This window comes from Neoarius graeffei, chromosome 11 (assembly GCF_027579695.1).
Source record: "Neoarius graeffei isolate fNeoGra1 chromosome 11, fNeoGra1.pri, whole genome shotgun sequence".
Lineage (NCBI taxonomy): Eukaryota > Metazoa > Chordata > Actinopteri > Siluriformes > Ariidae > Neoarius > Neoarius graeffei.
Window position 1 is genome coordinate 12,939,747 of NC_083579.1, and position 23,211 is coordinate 12,962,957.

Consider the following 23,211-nt stretch of genomic DNA (forward strand, 5'->3'; position numbering starts at 1 on the left):
ACATTTGGAGTTTGCCCAACAGCATGTGGCAGACTCCCCAAACACATGGAAGAAGATTCTCTGGTCAAATGAGACTAAAACTGATCTTTTTGGCCATCATGGGAAATACCGTATGTGGCGCAAACCCAACACCCTGAGAACACCATTCCTACAGTGAAGCATGGGGGTGGCAGCATCATGCTGTGGGGATATTTTTCATCTGCAGGGACAGGAAAGCTGGTCAGGATTAAAGGAAAGATGGATGGCACTAAATCCACGGCAATTCTGGAGGAAAACCGGTTTGAGTCAGCCAAAGGTTTGAGACTGGGACGAAGGTTCACGTTCCAGCAGGACAATGACCCTAAACATACTGCTAAAGCTACACTGGAGTGGTTTAAAGGGAAACATTTAAATGTCTTGGAATGGCCTAGTCAAAGCCCAGACCTCAATCCAATTGAGAATCTGTGGCATAACTTGAAGATTGCTGTCCACCAACGCAACCCATCTAACTTGAAGGAGTTGGAGCAGTTTTGCCTTGAAGAATTGGCAAATATCCCAGTGGCTAGATGTACTAAGCTAATAGGGACATATCCCAAGATACTTGCAGCTATAATTGCAGCAAAAGGTGGCTCTACAAAGTATTGACTTGGGGGGTGGAGGGCACCTATGCACATTACAGATTTCTGTTTTTTCATCTTTATTGTGTGTCACAATAAAAGAACAATTTTCACCTTTAAAGTTGTAGCCATGTGTAAATCAAATGGTCCTAAACCCCAAACAAAAAAACAGGGCAAACACTTTTACAAGACACTGTATGTTCTGTAATTTTTTGGTTTTCACTTTTGGAGCTCCGTGGTTGGACTTTACTCGTGGTTTACAAGTAGTAATGGGACTCGAGAGCCGGTTCCAGTTTTGAACTGCTTCCAAATCGTCCGAACCTTCGGAATCGTGTGCCTCCAAGTCATCAATTAATTTTATTGATTCCGGCATGTTTTTCTGACAGTCGCACACTGCAAAAACTCATGTCATGACTTCAAACACCACATCTGTGCTGCTGGAAACTTGCAACAAGTCGTACTCATGTCAGAGAGGTAGCAGTGGTCCAAAGCATGGCTTCATTTCATGAAAAAAAAAAAAAAAGATTACGACTGACAATGTCTTTAAAATAATCGTTTATTAAGAATGGAAACACCAGCGTTTTCGATGCAACATGGGCTAAAATTCCTTGAATGCCATGTATTTGATTCTACACACACGTGCCACTGCTTCCCAACATCTGTTACTGAGGGGAAATAGCCTTTGTTATAATAACATTAGCGCTATGCAGTCAGGCTTAGCAGATTTAAATTTTTTTTTTTTTACTAAGAAAACCTGGTTGAAGTCAGGTAGAAGCCATGGCCTAATGGATAAAGAAGCAGCTTTGGGACCAAAAGGTTGCTGGTTCGATTCCCTGGACCAGCAGGAATGGCTGAAGTGCCCTTGAGCAAGGCACCTAACCCCCAACTGCTCCAGGTACGTTATACGTTACTCTGGATAAGAGCATCTGCTAAATGCCATTAATGTAATGTAACTGAAAATGAATGCTGTCCAAATATCTGTTTGTTAAGCCTGATGCCAATCCCCATTTCCGGGCCCAACTGCTGCTTCAGTTTTGCCAACTTGGAGACTTTGTTGCTAGACTTGGTGACGTTTTAGACCCTCTTCAGCATACAAAAGTCACCGTCTTGAACTCAATCTGATTCTCATATTCACGTCACAGCTGCTGTTATACAAGTTTAGAGAGCAGGTTCGTTCCACTCCCCATCAGTGTGCAATGCCTTGCGCTTTTGAGCAAGTCACCAAGAGCCGCGGTCTATCAGAGCCTTTTAAATCGTTAAATGAGACAAAAACTTCAACCTTTTGTTCCCACTGGTCACCTTGTTTGGGCACAATGCACTACAACTGGATTAACCACAGATCAGCAGCAACAGGGGTGTTCACACGGCAACTTTTACTCCGGTGTAGCACCGGGGCTGCCCCGGTAGAACATTCACATGGTACAAAGTTATACCGGTGTAGCCCCTGAAAGCTGCTTAAACCGGTGCAAACCTAACCCTGCTCGGGAGGTGGTTTAAGAAATTTACTCCGGAGTAAATGCTAGTTTGCGGGGCAGCACCGATATAAAATGGGACGTCTGAACGCTACAGGGGTAGACTCGCTACGCGTGAGGAGAGTTGATTACATACGGGCATTGCATAATTTACATCCTGGTATTTTGCGCTTCCAAAATGGCGAATATCAACAACAGAACTGCGTGTCTTCCAGTGTTGCCAGATTGGGTGGTTTTAAGTGCATTTTGGCGGATTTGAACATATTTGGGGCTGGAAAATGTCAGCAGTATCTGGCAACACTGGTGTCTTCATCCACGTTGTTTTCCCGACGCTTGGTGATGCCATGACAACCGGGAAAAGGAAGTACATTTTCACGCATGCGCATATTTCCATTTCCGCAAAAATTCCACGGTCGCAAAAACTGCCGTGTGAACGCAAGTGGGGCTGCACCGGTGCGAACACGCTTCTCTCTAGTAAGCAGGTTTGTGACGTGTGAATGCTCCACAAAATTTACACCGGTGTAAGATATATTGCAACAAAATACATCGGTGCAGCATTGATGCAAATATGTGCCGTGTGAACACCCCTAATAACACTGATGTATTATGCCCAAAAAAGGTGAAGAGAAAGACAGTGAGTAACCTTAAACCAAACACGACTGTGTTTGCTCGGACTGACTGGCATGATGAAGTGGTTGAACAAGCTGCTCACCCACACCAAAGCACCAGACACAAAGTGGGCTGACCAATACATAGTGTTATTGCTTTACACAACCAGTGTTAGCGACATGTGCATTTTTGGCACCTTCTATCACTGAGCAGTCTGAATAACCTTTAACGCTGAAGTGATCAAGACTGAGATTATCTTACGGCTACTCATCACGAAACTGTTCATCCTTCTATTGAACACAGTCACACCACTTCAACTGTGTCAACAACCATGTCACTCAGGCTACATCCACACGACAACGGCAACGAGATGTTATTTAAAAATATATCGCGTCCAAATGGGCAACGATCAGTAAAATATCAGGTCCATATGGCAACGCAACGCTTGCTGAAAACGATGCAATACACATGCCACACCTCTAGGGGCACTGTAAGACGGTCCCTTCGGAGACACCAGAACAACCCATACGAAAAAGAACAGTAAAGAACTTAAGAGTTTACCACTGTCTTAGTAGTAAATCCTTATAAGGATTTATAAATATATATGCCATGTATGATTTACTCCTGAAAGTGGCCCATTTTGCATTTTCCTCATACAAATTTTTAATGAAAATCTAGTATGTATGAAGTGAACATTGTGCATGGTTTTTACAGATAATGTGTATGATGAATTACACCGTCTTTGTATGCTTCACGTAATGTTTGTAGTTTTAAATTATATTTTACAGTTTAAAATGTATATGCCTTTTATATGGATATAAAAGGCATATACATTTTAAACTGTAAAATATAATTTAAAACTACAAACATTACGTGAAGCATACAAAGACGGTGTAATTCATCATACACATTATCTGTAAAAACCATGCACAATGTTCACTTCATACATACTAGATTTTCATAAAAAAAATTGTATGAGGAAAATGCAAAATGGGCCACTTTCAGGAGTAAATCATACATGGCATATATATATTTATAAATCCTTATAAGGATTTATCCTTATATTTATAAGGATTTACTACTAAGACAGTGGTAAACTCTTATAAGTTCTTTACTGTTCTTTTTCGTATGGGAATAGAAGTAGTAAGGACGCATGCGCATAAACTATTATGCGCGAGACTTCATATTAGCCACAAAGTCAGGAAAATCTGTTCGGAAAATTACATTATAATGACCAAATACAATGGAAAGTATTTTTCCAGTCTCACCTGTGAAAGGTAATCCCATGTGATCTCGTTTGGACGGTAAATCTGTTGGTACAGTTAAACGCAGCTAATCTTTATTCTCCGCTTTGACCTTTCCAATATGGCGGCGAGGATGACGTATGCGGAAGGCGGTGTCTTTAATGGTCCGGAATAAATTGAATACTACACGTTGATGGATTAATTTGTTGTTTCTCACCTGTGAAAGGTAATCCCATGTGATCTCGTTTGGACGGTAAACCTGTTGGTATAGTTAAACGCAGCTAATCTTTATTCTCCACTTTGACCTTTCCAATATGGCGGCGAGGATGACGTACGCGGAAGGCGGCGTCTTTAATGGTCCGGAATAAATTGAATGATATACACGTTGATGGATTAATTTGCTTTTTTGAGGAATGTATTCTAGGACTTAAACCATCATCTGAAGAGGTGAGATCACTTTTTTCCCCCTAGTTTTGCTGGTGGGATTGACTCTGCCCTAAGGGCTATTCTCTCTCTCTCTCTCACTTTGCACCATTACACAATAAATATTCACAGTGAAAATATTTTGCAAGCGCGTTTCATGAACCAAGTTATAGGATTTGTTGACAACTCGCATCGCATCGCAATGAGATCATTGGCACTACTGGTGTTAAGAATCAGACCATTTCATAAATGAATATTTTGCTGTAGAGCTGCAGTGTTTGTACAATTGCATGTTTTTGCTTCACTATTACTGTCACTATTCTGCTTCTTGCATTACTACTGTGAAGTAACACTGAACATAATAATAATAATAATAATAATAATATCCAAGCTCGTGTTTCACTCTCACTAGTGCTCTGTAAGGCTTTTTCCTGGTGATATTCGTTACACTTCTACCCGGCGTGAAGCACTCACAGTCATGTGGTTGTGATGTCATCGTAAACAAATCTGTTTTACTCATCCAGACGACTTCACAACGGCAACGTTGCCAGATCTTTCCACTCTGGAACCCGTTCTCAAAAAGATTGCGTTTTGGGCACCCAAAACGCCGGTGCCGTGTGGACGCCAGGCCTAAACGATAAGCAATTGTATCGGAGTCACCTGAATCCGTTGCCGTGTGGACAGGGCCTCAGTCTTACACATGACACAACTTTCTAATCCTTGGATATCAACTGACTGGATAGAATCGTGCCAACATTCACTGAGAACGGCATGCAGGACATAAAGTGAAAAAGAAACATTCGTTTCTGATAACTTAAAGGAAGACTGCCTTTCAATTTAATAAAATCGATAAAATTTAGTTCTTGCTGAAACTTGGTCATAATCATGTATGTTTATTTCTCTAATAGCTCACAAAATATCAGGCAATTCTATGACTGGGAACATATCTAATCTGAGGGATTCCATAGTAAATAACGTGTGGGAGACTGCCCGGTTTGTGCAGTCAAGCAAATGGAGGAAGTGCATAGTTTACCTTTGATTGCCAATATTTACAAGTTTGGTCCTGTGCTACCTTTCCTTCGCAATACAGCATCTTTTCTTTTCACTTTCCATTACTGTAGTCGGTCTTTCACGTTTCATTCGCACACTCGCATCCTCCATTTTTCTCTCCTGGTTTAAAATTTGCATCCCACAATGCTTTGCACGACTGGGGAAAGCCCACCACGTGATGCATGACGTAGTATCTTGAATTGGGTCATGGTGAAGCAGGAAAAAATAGCGGCGAATTTAGGGCCATGTGGCCCTAAATTTGTTAATTGTTCTATTAGGGAGAGAAGAATAAAATAAAATTGGAAGTCTGTAATTTGAATTCAGTATCTTTCGGTCCACTAAATCTGAAAGGCAGTTTACCTTTTACCTTGTGGAATATTTGATAGGTTTGCAGGGAGTCCAGGAATCCTGAGATTTTTGTCTTCCTTATTTAAATAAACATGCAAAAACTCAGATAAAATCTAACGAACCAGTGCCAAGTTTCCCAAAAATATCATAGCACAAAGATAATCAGTAAATGGTCATGCGAGCAGCACAATGAACACTCACTCTCCTAGTTAAGATGCCCTTAGCGTTAAGAGGCTTTTGGGAAACCCACCACAGATTGGTTTACTGTTCAAAACAAAGTGTAACAAACAAATCCATACAAGTTAAGGTTCTTCTCCAAGTCATAAGATCACGTGTGACCAAAAATGGTGAAAAATCCTATGAAAAAAAAAAAAAATCCTAACCCTAAAGCCAAAGCCACTCCAAAAGCACATGAACACGCACTGCCCGACTACCGCTGAAGGACAAGCCAATGAGAGAGGGGAGAGAGAAAAAAAATTGTAGGAGGAGTGTAGCGCATTGTCATATCCAACTATCTCATGTCTCATTCCCATGCAAGAAAACACCGATCATCATCATAATGAGCATAGACAACGAACACGGCTAAGATTGGTACTCACAGCTAACTAGCTTTAGCGATACGTCTAATACATGTCCGCCTAACCTTGTGGAAGACTCTGGACATATCCAAAAAGAGTACACAGGCAGAGTTTGGGCGGATAGGCCAGCCAATCATTTCATTTAGACTGAACGAAATGACTGGGTGGGCTTTTTACAGCCCTGTGACTGCCACGGATAATGGATTTTCTTTTTATTGTCAGAGCATGACTTATTGCCATCATGATGTAAAGAGAATTTCAAGAAATATAACAAACATAAAAAGCTTCTAAAAGAAAAATAACCTCCCGTAGTTTTTCAACCAAACATCACAGAGGGGAAGCTTTTATGAATTACTTTCATGGATTCTTCATAATTATCAGTATCTTTGTGCAAGGAGTTCCAGTCACACAGTTTCAGCATGAAAACCAGCCAACTTCACCAAGCCTGACAATATAATCCTCACTGCTTGTGTGCATCATCCCTTGCAAAAAAGTCATGATATGACATTAGGTATTTTCAAGTTAACCCTCTGGGGTCCGAGGGTATTTTCTGGTGCTCTAATGATTCTGGTATGCTCCGATTTTGTCGTCAATTTCAACAGATCGAAGCAGTATTTTCAAAGTCATATGACTTTTTGTATTCAGCACAAGTTCAGCTACAATAATACAGTGGGGCAAAAAAGTATTTAGTCAGCCACCAATTGTGCAAGTTCTCCCACTTAAAAAGATGAGAGAGGCCTGTAATTTTCATCATAGGTATACCTCAACTATGAGAGACAAAATGAGAAAAAAAAAATCCAGAAAATCACATTGTCTGATTTTTAAAGAATTTATTTGCAAATTATGGTGGAAAATAAGTATTTGTTCAATAACAAAAGTTCATCTCAATACTTTGTTATATACCCTTTGTTGGCAATGACAGAGGTCAAACGTTTTCTGCAAGTCTTCACAAGGTTCTCTCAGTGATGTTTTGGGGCTGTCGCTGGGCAACACGGACTTTCAACTCCCTCCAAAGATTTTCTATGGGGTTGAGATCTGGAGACTGGCTAGGCCACTCCAGGACCTTGAAATGCTTCTTATGAAACCACTCCTTCGTTGCCCGGGTGGTGTGTTTGGGATCATTGTCATGCTGAAAGACCCAGCCATGTTTCATCTTCAATGCCCTTGCTGATGGAAGGAGGTTTTCACTCAAAATCTCACGATACATGGCCCCATTCATTCTTTCCTTTACACGGATCAGTCGTCCTGGTCCCTTTGCAGAAAAACAGCCCCAAAGCATGATGTTTCCACCCCCATGCTTCACAGTAGGTATGATGTTCTTTGGATCCAACTCAGCATTCTTTCTCCTCCAAACACAAGTTGAGTTTTTACCAAAAAGTTCTATTTTGGTTTCATCTGACATTTTCCCAATCCTCTTCTGGATCATCCAAATGCTCTCTAGCAAACTTCAGACGGGCCTGGACATGTACTAGCTTAAGCAGGGGGACACATCTGGCACTGCAGGATTTGAGTCCCTGGCGGCGTAGTGTGTTACTGATGGTAGCCTTTGTTACTTTGGTTCCAGCTCTCCGCAGGTCATTCACTAGGTCCCCCCGTGTGGTTCTGGGATTTTTGCTCACCGTTCTTGTGATCATTTTGACCCCACGGGGTGAGATCTTGCATGGAGCCCCAGATCGAGGGAGATCATCAGTGGTCTTGTATGTCTTCCATTTTCTAATAATTGCTCCCACAGTTGATTTCTTCACACCAAGCTGCTTACCTATTGCAGATTCAGTCTTCCCAGCCTGGTGCAGGTCTACAGTTTTGTTTCTGGTGTCCTTTGACAGCTCTTTGGTCTTGGCCATAGTGGAGTTTGGAGTGTGACTGTTTGAGGTTGTGGACAGGTGTCTTTTATACTGATAACGAGGTCAAACAGGTGACGAGTGGAGGACAGAGGAGCCTCTTAAAGAAGTTATAGGTCTGTGAAAGCCAGAAATCTTTGTTTGTAGGTGACCAAATACTTATTTTACTGAGGAATTTACCAATTAATTCATTAAAAATCCTACAATGTGATTTCCTGGATTCTTTCCCCCCATTCTGTCTCTCATAGTTGAGGTGTACCTATGATGAAAATTACAGGCCTCTCTCATCTTTTTAAGTGGAAGAACTTGCACAATTGGTGGCTGACTAAATACTTTTTGCCCCACTGTATCTAGGTAGTACGTATATCATGATTGCACTTTAAAAAAAATGTAAAAAGCAGTTTTAGAACTGTGTTGGAATGTGTGAAAAAAAAACATGACCTTACCCATTCTGTCAAACCATTTTGGTCACTTGAGGTGATTCTGTTCAGTCTTAAGAATGTATCGAGCACAAAAACTTAAATCTGCTCCACTGATTTGGACAATTAACTGGCCATCAAAAAAGTTGTGTCCTATTGTTTTGGGATAAAGGGTTGGCAGTGGGAGAGGTATTCAATGAAAAGTGTATAAAAAAAATCCATTCCATTCAATGAGAAGAGTGAAAACCCCTTCCACTGCCAACTCTTAATCCCATCAGGTCAAGTGATCAAAATGGTTCATCACAATGGGTAAGGTCATGATTTTTCACATAGTCCAACACAGTTCGAAAACTGCTTTTTACAACATCTTCATTTATCTGGTATTTGACTTTATTTTGGTATTTGAGACTATTCAGTGTGTCTTGAAATTAACTCTTGTACTATTTTACTCAGATCAGAGCCACAACCTACTCTGTTACACAATTACTCTAATTTTGCTCCCACTCCAACTCCAAATTTTACTCTCTAAACTCAAAATAGAGCAAAATGAACCATTTTTGAGGAAAATACTTTTAACTCTGGAAAACCACTCAGTAGTTTTTCCTGTGCATGCACTACAGTACTCACAATCAACCGATCTGCTCATAAATAGAAGAAATATTTACACTTATTCGAATTGATTTTTGGCTGGATTGAGTCGAAGCAAAAAAAAAAAAAAGGCCACTCATCATCAGTGTTGCAGTTCTCAAGATTGAACTGTATCGCTGTCCTGAATCATCTGAAGTGCATCAAATCCGTGTCCCATCTCGCAACAAGTTTTACCTCCAAATAACCTAAACTACGGGACAGATTTTGTCCTGCTTACGGTGGGTGTTCCCACCGTGAAAGAGAAACCAATTGAAACTGAGAGTGAAAGTGATCATCATGCTGTTACCATGTGAACAGTCTTTTATGAATGCGTAATGGCGCGCTCAGCGCTCCGACTCTGGTGTGACTGAGTAAGGTGACAAGTTTTAGGTTTCATCTAATTTAGGTCGTTTAAGAGCTATAATATTATTTGGCAGTGGGCATATAGGAAAGTGTAAAGTTTGTCAATATGTTTATCATGCTTGTACGATAAACTCGAAGATATTTATCTAAATACATGACCTACTCATTCTAAACTTGTCGAGCTTCACCGGCGAAGCTCTCGACCCCAAACAGGGTCCGATTTTCCCGTGTGCCCGCGGCACGTAACATTTTGGGTGGGCAAGGAATTTTTTTTTTATAGATGGGTGCCCGTCTGGCCACCAACTTTTGAGACAAATTTTCATCAAAATTGTTCCTAATAAACTAATATTTCTATATGAAATATGCGTTAAACAGTCAGAAATCGGAGCAGAAATGACCGGTTTATGTAGATGGAGGTGCCAATCCCAACATTTAGCGTCACTTTACTCGCCAGGAGGGAATCCCGACCTTATTATTTATAGAACGGGGGTTGCCCTCTTCTGATTGGTTAGTTGGACAGGAAGTATACAATTGTGGCCAATCAAAATCCAGGATTTAGCATCACTTTATCCGCTGACATCAGGACCTAGACTCTTACACAGTCACCACATACTCCGCAAAAAGAGCAGTGTTTCTTCAAAATGCGACCAAAATATGGAGAGACAGCCAGAACACAACAGGCAGGAATTTGGAAAATACATCTACCTAATAAATAAACTAAATATTTATTTATGAAATATGCATTGAACAGCCAGAAATCGGAGTGAAAAAGGACCGGGTGAAGACACCGGTGCCTAAACATCGCTTCTGGGTGTGAGGCACGTTGACCAGGGGAATCCCAACCTTATTAATAAAAACTGGGGGTCGCCCTCTTCTGATTGGTTAGTTGGACAAGAAGCATATAATTGTAGCCAATCAAAACCCAGCATTTCGCGTCACATTACCCACCGACAAAGCCTAGATCCAAGGCCATCAAATCATTGAGTGACCTAGGCTATGCGCGAGTGTACTATGCGTACTACGTGATCAAAAGATGAGCACGTTTTTTTGCTGGCCGACCTCGTTTTTGTAGGAGCAATTTGATTGGTCCACCTGCAAATACAGCCAATCAAATGCGCTGTTAGAAGGGGCTGAGTCACATGATACAACATGTCCTTCTTGCAGACGTGGTTCAATTCAGAAATTAACCACCCCCCGCAAAAATTAGGAGGAAATCTGAGGAGGAGAGGAAGCAAAAAAAGAAGCAATATGAAGAGACAAGAGCGAGAAGCTTTAAGGATGCTTGGGTGCAAGAATTTCCCCGGTTACTGCATGACAAAAAGAGTGCAATGTTCTGCAAAGTCTGCAGGTAGACCCCAAAGGGTTAAATTTTAGCCATCTCTTCAAGGTCCTTGATTGTCAAAATTTAAACATCCTTGAAATCATCAACTGCATGAAGCCTGAACAGTTGTTCTTGTGGTTGTTTAGACAAATATCTTGCATTTAAATACACAAAACTTATCCACGCTTTCATATCAGTTTAACACCGAGATGGAGCCATGTGCCAATGACAAAGTTATCAAACTTACGTCAAACACGATGCAGCTTCCCAAGCTTCAAGTATGAGGTCATGGGACTGAATACGGCATGTGGAGGACATCAAGCAGCACACCTAGGAACATGACCCATCACTGCAGAATGCGTCATTGGGGGGGGGGGGGGGGGGGGGGAGAAAAAGCGTGTCATTGATTGTCGGAAGAAAGAGTTGCAGAATGACGTCTGTGGTTGATGTATAGCTTCCTGTTGATTTTGTTTTGGTTTGCAAATGTTGAAGATTTTAATCGCGGGACTGTCTGAGAGCTGCTGTTGGGCCTTTGAGTGAGATACTTGACCAGTATCATCAGCTGAGCTTTGGGTTCATGTTCTATAGCAAGTCATAAATTATTCTTATGACTTGCTGTGTAATATCGAAGCCTTCACCCAAGTATAAGCAGCTCATCATTTGTAGACATGAAAAACGGCACCAGTGCTAAGCTACACATCAAATTCGACTGGTAATTAGCTTTAGTCATAAACAGAGGGGGTATATATGGTATACTCATGATTTGATTCAATTCGCAGACTATTTTGAGGAAAATTTGAACCGACTGAAGGAAAAAAAAAAAAAAGACTCGGCTCTTTCTATGATAAGGGGTTACTACTTTAACATCCCACTCAAACTTTAAAACCACAAGGAGAGTTTTAAATATGGGTTATAATTAATAGTTACAGTACCCTGGTATAGACACAGCCAAAAGATTTACAAAAATAGTCAGTCACGGTTTCTTATAGGGAAATAATATAGGAACTCTTCTTAATAGAGAAAGAAAATTTCAAATATCATGCAGGAAAAAAAAAAAAAAAAAATGCATAAATTACGACCGTACATTTAAATGCAAATAAAAGAAATTTATCAGAATTTTTCTTTTTTTTTTTGCAAGAAAAATAAATAAATAACCACCCCTCCATAGCGGTCAGATTTATATCTATTGAACACACATACACTTGGCTTTTATTTAATTTTAAAAATAGCCTTTTAAGGGTGTACTCAGACCAGGATAGTTCGATAGTTCACTTGCTTTGGTCCGAACCAAATGTTTTTTTTATTTTTTCATTTTGGTGCGGTTCGCTTTCACACTGTACATTTTAGTAAGCGGACCAAAATCTGTCAACAAAGCCACGCGCCCAGAGGTCGTTCAGCTATTGGTCAGAGACGACACGCGCGCAAAGCGTTAAGTTCAAAAGTAGTCATGGAGGCTTTCCGTGCTGTTATTCTTTTTAATGTCATCAAAGCTATATATGTTTTTTCCAGTTTTTACTGTTTTCACAATTGTGCGATTACTATGCTGTTGTACAAGTAATTTATCAACGACGACTTCAAAGGGCAAGGCGGCTACGGAGGATAGCGCTGATGAGCGCACATCATGTTGTGACAGTTCTGGCTCTTCACGCAAGACGGAGGAGGTATGTGTTGGGATATTCGCCTTATCCATCGTAATAGATGAATGTCTTTTTTGCGTCGCTAGTACCGCCACTTTTTGAAAGAATGTCCCTGATTTTAATGTAGGTCTGACGGAGTTTCTTCACTTTTAGCCGACATTGTTCTGGGGAGCGCGTGAACCCCTTCTCCTTCATTTTCTCACTGAATACAGCAAACACGTCAGCATTTTTGTGTGTTCTCTCCAAAAGCTCAGATATGTGGACATCTGCCCATATATCCACAAGGGTACGCGTTTCTTCCTCGGCCCACAGTTGCCCCCTACTCATTTTTTGTACTCTGTAGTCTAGCCTACCACTGGTCTGAATGACTGAACGACTGTTGTAAGGTTCCCTTGACAACCGAAACAGTGTTTGCACTTTGCGGTGGAGTGTCAAGACTCTGTTTCCCATAATGCTCGACAAACGACGGAAGCTCCCGAGGTACAAAAAAGCAAAACTGTCGTATTAGGTCCGGTCTGCTTTCACACCTCCAAAAGGTCCGCACCAGAGTTCCTTTGGTCTGGACCGAGTCCGACCTTGCAGCTCGGTCTCGGTCTGGACCAGAGTTCGGTGGTTTGTATTCAGACCAACCCAAAAGGTCCGGACCAAGGGAAATTTGGTTCGTTTGGTCCAGACCAAACAACGTAGGTGTGAATACGCCCTAAAACACCATCCGAACGATCGTAGCTTAGATGGGCAGAAGACGTTATGCACGTGACGTGATTTTTGATCGGCACTCACGTGGATTTGGGAAGAGTTACAATGAAAATATTTTTGTATTTAACTTCAAGTTTAAGCCTTTCCATCAGTACACTAGGTGTAAAATTCTCTCTCATTAGAGTGACATTGGATTGAAACACCAATGCCAATTGTGTCACAAAACGGGTCTCCAAAACACCGCATTATTTGACGAAGACACGGATTCATTAAAAAAAATAAATAAATAAATAAATCCAACAAGATACCTTGCATATTTTATCAATACTATCTAAGAGACTTACAATAACCACAAAAATATATTTGGTTTTTATTTCTATTTAATCTCACTCATGCTACACAACCACAAACGTGGCATAAGGAATTTGTAACCCCTTATCATAGAAAGAGCCACTCCTTTATATTTAGAAATCAAAATGGGAAAAAAGTGGACTTTTGTCTGTATTAAAAAAAAATCTGAAAAGATGTGATTGAATAAATTAATTCTCTGACCTCGGGAAGAGATCAACTGAAACAAAGTTGTGTAGCAGCGGTCACTGTAACTGTAAACAGATTAAACTGGCTGACGTCCACAGCCTCTTTCTCAGGCACTGCAGATCATCTCAGTGTGTGGCTGGTGTTGTTTGAAAGCTACTGAAGAACTCGGTTATAACATGGTCATGTAGTCACATATCGTATAACCTGGAGCTATCCGGCCCAGCACACATACGATATTGGAACTCTGTGGGTTGCGCACATCGGGACCCTGATGTTTAAAATGGTGCAAGTGCATTAAATGCATAATTAATAAATTAATGCTGATTCCCTATGGAATCAATTTTGTGCCAAAATGTTCATACAATACTTTTGAAATAGCAAACAAAAACGACAAATCAAAAAAGTCAATTTTTTTAGACTGGCAAACAAATTATTCGTGTAATCGTGCAAAATATCAGTCTATTAGTCTGGCTAACGCGACTTCAAAGCTCTGCGAGCATTGGTCTGGCAAAGATATTAAGCCCAACCGTTTCCCAAAGCGCGTGGTTGACCCGCCTCCCTGAAATGCCTCAGTTTGCTACTGGTCGAAGCCAGAAAAGGCTGTGACGAAGCTTAAACCAATCACATCACTCTTTCCTCTGACGTATGTGACGCGACGGAAACTGCTTGAGTAACAGGAAGAAGATACAGTAAATACCTCCAGGGCTGCTCTTTGCTCCGTTTTCAAATGAGAACTTCCCGTTGAATGCTTTCATTACAGCATCTACCGCTGTGTCAAAGGCTTGCCGCTGCTCCATGTTCGTAATGTTTCTAGTGAATGAAGCGCTTCCGGCATAGATTCTGTAAACAATCTACGCCTTCCGGTCGCAGTTCTACTACGTCACTGCCTTGAACACGCCTCTACCCAGGGCCGTTGGAGATGCTCAAAGTTGATTGGCTCCCAATTTTTCGGGAGCTTGGAAGAGCTGGAGATAGCTTGCCTTGCCAGACTAAGTTCGCAACAGGCCCCCGTGTTGCGTCACACTTAGGATGGGTGGGCCCAGGCTATCAGTCTATTACTCTTCAGAAACCTTTTATTTTTGTTCCGCGTCTTTCTCAGTTTTGTTTGACGCAATTTATTTTGGTTGCGATTCCAGCTTTCTCGTTTGCGCTCCCTGACTTTTTGCTTGCAGTTTTGGCACAAACTTCCCGTGTGGGTGGGCTGTCCAGGAATGCATTCCCATTGGCTAACTTGTGTTTGACTAACAGCTACGCTCAGCGATTCCTCCCAAGGCTGTTGCGGCCATTTTCTACTTGGATTTTGGCGGACTGTTTGACGAGTGTAATATCATAGTCGCCACTGAAGTCCACTCGATCCTTGTTTACCGTCAATGGATCGGTCACTCGTCAAACAGTCCGCCAAAATCCGAGTAGGGAATGGCTGAGCGTAGCTGTCAGTCAAACACAAGTTAGCCAATGGGAATGCGTTCCTGGACAGCCCACCCACACGTGAAGTTTGTGCCAAAACTGCAAGCAAAAAGTCAGGGAGCGCAAACGAGAAAGCTGGAATCGCAACCAAAATAAATTACGTCAAACAAAACTGAGAAAGACGCGGAACAAAAATAAAAGGTTTCTGAAGAGTAATAGACTGATATTTTGCACGATTACACCAATAATTTGTTTGCCAGTCTAAAAAAAAAATTGACTGTTTTTTTGTATTTTGATTTGTCATTTTTGTTTGATATTTCAAAAGTATTGTATGAACATTTTGGCACAAAATTGATTCCATAATTCCCATGGTCACATTTTTGCACTACGATGCTTCCGGTCTTGATGCATTGCTACACCCCGAATAGAGTCAAAATGAGAAGCTTTAGAGATTGCCCGAGAGTCAATTCTAGATTGAACATCCAGTCAGCCAAACAAATTAAAACGTGTGCAAGTGAATTCCTCCAGTTAGTCAAGTTAAAAATGCTGAACTGTACTACATACCGTTTGTTTTGAGACTTTATAACTCCGTGCTATGCTTACTTCGCAACTTACTCAGCTCAGAATGTTCTTGTTCAACCCTGACACGGATGCAGCAGTTTCAGTTTCCATTTACTCGAAAAAGCAAAAACAATGGTACAAGCTTCCATTAAAATGCCAAATTTGAAAGTGTATGTTGTCAGAAATAGGGCTACAGTACGAGTCCATTTCTGTCTCCCGAGGTACAATTGACACTGTCAATTGACCTCAAGGTAACTAACTATAGGGGTGTTCACGATGCACATATTTGCATCGATATATCTTACACCGGTGTAAATTTTGTGGAGCGTTCACACGTCACAACCCTGCTTACTAGAGAGAAGCGTGTTAGCACCGGTGCAGCCCCACTTGCGTTCACACGGCAGTTTTTGCGACCGTGCAATACGATAGTAATAACGAGGAAATGAAATATGCGCATGCGTGAAAATGTACTTCCTTTTCCCGGTTGTCATGGCATCACCAAGCGCCGGGAAAACAACGTGGATGAAGACACCAGTGTTGCCAGATACTGCTGACGTTTTCCATCCCAAAATATGTTCAAATCCGCCAAAATGCACTTAAAACCGCCCAATCTGGCAACACTGGAAGACACGCAGTTCTGTTGTTGTTGATATTCGCCATTTTGGAAGCGCAAAATACCAGGATGCAAATTATGCAATGCCCGTATGTAATCAACTCTCCTCACACGTAGCGAGTCTACCCCTGTAGCGTTCAGACGTCCCATTTTATAATCGGTGCTGCCCCGCAAACTAGCATTTACTCCGGAGTAAATTTCTTAAACCACCTCCCGAGCAGGGTTAGATTTGCACCGGTTTAAGCAGCTTTCAGGGGCTACACCAGTATAACTTTGTACCGTGTGAATGCTCTACCGGGGCAGCCCCGGTGCTACACCGGAGTAAAAGTTGCCGTGTGAACACCCCTTATGTGTACCTTTTTAGGGGCAAGCACGTTCCCAAGCTATATATAAAAAAAGGGTACTTTAGAGGATACTAACCCAGTGACAACCTGTTGTACCCCTAAAGGTACAATAATATACTTTGCTTTCCAAGAGTGGACTGTAAAGAACTGTTTACCAGCGTGAAATTTTACTTCTCTTCCAGTTCTAGCAATAACTTATGGGTGCATTGGTGTACAGTGCATCAATAACAAGCAATTTACACTGAAATTTTACACTTTCAAACATACACCAACATGCATGCAATCCCAGCTAGCTTTAGGGTTCAATAGGGTGGGGCATGGGGTGTAGTGGTTAGCGCTGTCGCCTCACAGCAAGAAGGTCATGAGTTCGAGCCCAGCAGCCGGCGAGGGCCTTTCTGCGTGGAGTTTGCATGTTCTCCCCGTGGGTTTCCTCCAGGTGCTCCGGTTTCCCCCACAGTCCAAAGACATGCAGGTTAGGTTAACTGGTGACTCTAAATTGACCGTAGATGTGAATGGTTGTTTATCTCTGTGTCGGCCCTGCGATAACCTGGTGACTTGTCCAGGGTGTACTCCGCCTCTCGCACAGTCAGCTGGGATAGGCTCCAGCTTGCCTGTAGAACCTGTAGAACAGGATAAGCGGCTACAGATAATGGATAGATGGAGCACCTGAAAAAAGTTGGAAAACTGGATGGAGAGGAAACGAGCAAAATTAGATCTGGGAAATATAAATTTGTAACGGGATTTCCATCAATTTTTGTAACTGTTGCATGAAAGACAGTTATGTACAACATGGCAACTAATCTGCACTTTGGCAAGACTTTTGGATGAAGAATGGCAGGTCATTTCCTTTTGGACTGTACTACTGTATCGAAATGACGCTGTAGGTATGCCATCATACACGCTCGCACAGACGCATGCGTCCTCTAGGAGGCGGTGTTGCGTGAAACACCAGAACTGCCCGATTTTACACTTAGAAGCGCGAATACACAATGCGAGTTTCATGATTCACTTTAGGAATTATAAAGAGAAAATATCACAGACAAAATTCTAACTGAAGTGTTTTAACTCGACTGTATGAAGCAGTATGAGCAGCTTGAAGCACTTCAGTGTGGATTTCAAACACTAATTACAATCACTGACTGGCAGATGCTTCATTATTGAGTTATGGTTTACGCTACCGGGCGGCACGGTGGTGTAGTGGTTAGCACTGTCGCCTCACAGCAAGAAGGATCTGGGTTCGAGCCCAGTGGCCGACAGGGGCCTTTCTGTGTGGAGTTTACATGTTCTCCCCGTGTCTGAGTGGGTTTCCTTTCCTCCCACAGTCCAAAGACATGCAGGTTAGGTTAATTGGTGGCTCTAAATTGACCGTAGGTGTGAATGTGTGAGAGAATGGTTGTTTGTCTCTATGTGTCAGCCCTGCGATGATCTGGCGACTTGTCCAAGTTGTACCCCACCTCTCGCCCATAGTCAGCTGGGATAGGATTCAGCTTGCCTGCGACCCTGTACAGCAGACCTGGGCATTTTACGGCCCGCGGGCCACATCCGGCCCTTTGGTTCATTCTGACCGGCCCGCGTAAGGTTAATTAGAAATTACAAAATAAACATTTTCTAATTTTACCTCATGCATGGACTGAATGTGCATTGCTTTTATTTTGAAGGTGTGTTCAACAAAAACGCAATGCGCGCGACATGAACATGACATGAAATCCCACGAAACCTAATCCTGCTAGCCTAGTAAACTAGACCCACCCGCCTAGCGGCCAAAAATATTTTTGCCTAGCGAGTGGGTCTAGCCTCGCACCATATAAACAAAAACACCCCGGGCATCAAATCGTGCCCGCCAATCACAACGCAAGGTTTTTGTTTGGATTCTTTGGGCGGGCTTTTTCAGGAGTGACGACAAAGCTGTGCGACGCTGGAGAAAGCACAGCAGGAAAGATGGCTACGGCTAGTGAACAGCGCGTGTTTGACTCCGCTTTGGAATCAGTTTTAGAAGAATTAGACTTGGAGTTTTCGTTGAAACATGAGCAGGAAGAGGCTCTCCGCTCATTCCTTTTCAAGAAGGACGTTTTCGCTGTTTTGCCGACCGGCTATGGCAAAAGTCTGATCTACCAGCTGGCTCCGCTCATAGCCAAAAGGATGGGGCTAGTTTGTGCAGTACGAAGAATTAATAAACAGCTTTGAAACATTACTTTTTGATTGTTTCTTATTTTCCCGTTATTTTAAATTTAAGGGAAATTATTTCACCAAACACCACTAAATAAAAACTCTCAAAAACAGTTTAAGCAAACCCTTGGGGGGGGGGGAAAAAAAAAAAAAAGTGTATGTGGTACAGACTCCAAACTTGTGGTCATTATCTCCAAACTTCTTAATATCTAGAACCTGTTTATTAATTAATACGCATTTTGAAAAATTATTTATTTCAAGGTCTCCCCCACTGCTTTCTGTCGCTCTGACTACGTCACAGTCACTGTTGCGCTGATTGGTCAGAGCGTTGGCCTATACGCACAGAGACAGTTTGAAAAGACAGCGGTTTGTTCCTCCTACCCCCTTCGGAAATGTCTACAGATCGAGGCCAGACTAAATATTCACATTTAATCTGGCTTGCCAGGCTATAATCCCACGATAACTACTTCCGTAATTTGTCCAGACCAACCACAAACTTGTACGTCATCCTTCAAACGGTCCAGCCAATCACATAGTGTGACGTCACCAGCAGGCGCCGGAGCCCGAGCCAATCTGTAGATCTGATTCCTACTTTTGGTGAATAATCTCATTATTTTTACAAAATATTACATACACAAGTGTCGATATGCCAAATCCCCCCCTTCATGGCCTGCTCTTAAGAATGAATTGTCCTTGTTACAAAAATGTCTGAAATATATAAACAATCCCCATGCAAATATACTGTACACATTCATAGCAGAAGAAGTTAACCTTTCATAAACCCCTCGGTTTTTTTTTTCCATTTTACATATATTGTGTATATATGTATTTGATAAGTTTTCTTTTTAGATTATATTTTCAGAGGAGGTGTGATTTTATGTTGTAATATAAAATTATTCTGTTTATGTTTGAATTTAATAAAAAAAAGATCCGATTCCTACACCGAATCGACTGATGATCATCTGTCAGCTGTGCTTCGCATCTCCACCTCAGACATTCAACCTGACTCTGATGCACTCGTTAAAGACCAACAGAGACTAGATTTCTCTCACTGAACAAATATAAAACTGAAAAACACCAAATGAGGTGATTAGACTACAAATGTGGGCATCATTATTATAATATGATGTATCTTGCTTGATATTTGGAGTAGAAAGACAATATTGTGATGTCTTTATTGTGTTTTGGGGTGAATGTGACTGAAAAAAAAAAAGGTACAAACTTTCACATTTTGTTAACCATTGTTTTGGGAAATTTGATTGAATAAATGACATTTTTTGTAAGGCAACCTCGTTTTTTTCCATACTCTTACCAGTCTTAGCTTGTAAAAACAATGTTATTTATTGCTTTATATAAAGAAATAAAATTAATATTATGCAGAATTTAGTTCAGCCTTTTGGTCCGGCCCTCCACAAAATTTTCTGTTTCTCATGTGGCCCCATGGAAAAAAAATAATTGCCCACCCCTGCTGTACAGGATAAGCGGTTACGGATAATGGATGGATGGTTTACACCACCAACACTGTTTACTTGGAGTCTGTTAAAAGAAAAAGATAGAAGAGGGTGTGATCCTGCAGGATTAAACTGCTCTTTGTAACGAACTACAACTGCTAGATAAGTTATAGATTTATATTTAACAGAATACTGTAGATTTTGTCTTTTAATGTAGGAGAAGGATCAGCCGGAAATGCATAAGAGGAATTATTCGATCCACATTCTCTGATAGCCTAGTACTAGAGTAGCCAATCAGCTCATACACCCTGAACAGAGAAAAACAAAAGCGTGTTGCTGAACCAACCAAGGTCGAAATAAAAACGCTACTCGAAAACAAACCCCCTTGTAATTAAGTTATGTGCTTTTAGAGCTAGCGATAAATGTTGCAATAGCTATGCAGTCTGGTTAGACTTTCTATGGATTTGCCCGCCAAGTTGCCGTAGCCTTGTCCACGGCTAACGTTAACACATAGCTAGTTAACTTGGACACCGTTAGTTAGCATGTAAAAACAGAGTTACACTAACATGAATAATGTTAACTTATCTGAAGTCCTTTCAGAAATATACGTTTTAGCATAATCTTGCCAAATAAACAAAATGTAGAAATCTTTCTTTTCTAGCAACGTTAGATATACAATATGATTTTGAGTTTGAAAAAAGTGTTCGCTAGCATGTCAGGTGGAGCTTCACTGACCAGCTAGCTTAACATTAAACCACTTTGATTCCACAGGTAAATTCATACGTGCATGAATGCATACATGTTATTTACCGGTTGGGAGGGACCGACCTTAAGCTGGTAAATAATATATTTATTTTTTTCTTTACCAAATTCTAACAGAAAACGAGAGCGCCCGAAAGGGAAAACCGAGCCGAGCCACCACTTGGAATCCTCATTCATGGCTGTAATGCAAATTGCTTCCTCCTCGGTATACAAGTGCACTTCCATGGCAGGGGAAAAAAAAAAAAAAACTACATTTTGCCGCCTATGTAGTCCCCTATTTATACAAAATTGAGTCATTCAGGATTCAGCCATGTTTTTGCTCGGCGTTAGCAAGTTAGAGGTTTTTAGCTTTCTCCTGAAATGTTCTCTTTTTCTTCTTCCTCAGGGTAGTAAAACTCACTTTCACTGTGAACACTGTCGTTACCGCTATCCATGCTGTAAAATTAATGCTATTCTCCTGAGAAATGCTGGCAAAAATGTATAAGATTTTTAATAATCTTATAAATAAATCTTACATAAAAAAAAGATAAATGTTGACCAAAAAAATCCTACCATGTTTGTTGTTGTGAATGAGCGAGTTGCCAGAGGTCCGTAACTGGGGTCCATATCGTGGGATACGGACCCACTTGCCAGCCAATCAGAGCGCAGGATTTGATGGAAACCGCACTGCGCAAAAAAAAAAAAAACAACCCATTTACATGCACGCGCACACACGAGACCTGTGAGATGGACAGTATTGTACTAGTCAGTCACAACAAATTGCTGGAATTTTTTGTTTTGATATCAGATGATGGTCTTGGTTTTTTTTTTTCGTCTTGCTTAAAGCAGTGTTGGGCAGTTATTAAGCTAGAGGTGTGGACCTCCTGGGTTTTAAATCAGGTTGGATTGTCATATTTATTTTTGAGCAAGCTGCATTTACAGCTATTCCACTGTCTTCCTGATTAACATGCACGTGTGTGTGTGTGTGTGTGTACACAGCCGGAGCTGGGCCAGAACACTACCAGGCTGCTTTGTGGAGGTGGGGAGGAGTGTTATATATATACACTGGGTGCGATTTGCTGGGGGGGATGGTGGGGATCATCCCCCCCCCTCTGGTTTTTATCTCTGCTGAAAAAAAAAAAATCCTCGGGGACAACCCCGTCAATAAAACAAACAAACAAACCAAAAAAAAAAAAAAAGATGACATGACGGGCATGTTGTGTGACAGTTTTCTACGGTCTACATTGCACTCACTATCAAAATGACCCGAAGTGGCAGCTTTGATGTTCACGAACATCCCCAGCAAATAGATACATTGTAGATAATAACAATATCTTTGCGTTCTTATAGAACGCAAAGATATTGTTATTATCTACAATGTATCAATGTATCTGCAGGGATGCAAACAGCACGCCTTTTGGCGGATGCCGCCTTTTTCACGGCCGATTTTTTTTTTTTAGGGGGGGCGTTGGAGTGTCCGATTATAATTTCAAAGTAAATTCTGTATTAAAATTACTAAATAAAGCAAATCTGTTACAGTCCATGAAACAGGAAGTATAAGGATGAGAAAAAAAAAAGTTTAAATCGGAAAGCTGCGCACAATGTGAACTGCGCCATCAGAGCAAACTGTTCATTTAGTATTCATGTATTTTAGTGATTTTCGAGTCACTGTCCATTTAATCCGGAGGGAGAGAAACATCACAGCAACACGACAAGCAATGCGAACTTTGTTGTGTGTTAGTGTTCGTGTATTTAGTCAGAGAGATAGGAAGATGAATTTACTATCTCTGGTTTAGTGTTCGTTTTCATTTAGTGTTATTCATTTGATATCATCGGATGTTACTGAGCTGTTAGCCTATTGTTACCTTAATTTTGTGACGTTTCATGATTTAAAAAAACATCCCCCCCTTCTGGTTTTTTGACAAATCGCACCCTGTATGTACGTACATTCATATATATATATATATATATATATATATATATATATATATATATATATATATATGAATGATTCCACGCTTATGGGTACTGAAATGGGGACATGAACTTATTTTTAAAAATTCACCTAAAACCATTTCTTTTTTTTACCATCAGGTCACAAAACATGTAATCTTTAATGAATGATATGTTAAAAGATAACTTTAATTTTCTGAGATGTAATAAAAAC

At 41.1% G+C, this 23,211-nt stretch overlaps 1 protein-coding gene across 5 annotated transcripts in view; it reads right to left on the reverse strand.

Moving 5' to 3' along the window:
• b3gnt2b (UDP-GlcNAc:betaGal beta-1,3-N-acetylglucosaminyltransferase 2b) overlaps positions 1 to 23,211 on the reverse strand; it is a 109,270-nt gene that overhangs the window by 39,444 nt on the left and 46,615 nt on the right. For 2 of the 5 annotated variants that reach the window (XM_060933442.1, XM_060933437.1), the window contains exon 2: positions 11,139 to 11,240. The exons of 2 other annotated variants lie outside the window; for them this stretch is intronic. The gene's annotated coding sequence lies outside the window, so the exon portion shown is untranslated. Of the gene's footprint in view, positions 1 to 11,138; positions 11,241 to 21,617; positions 21,732 to 23,211 lie in introns of all 5 variants that reach the window. One more of the 5 variants, XM_060933439.1, reaches the window with a different exon arrangement.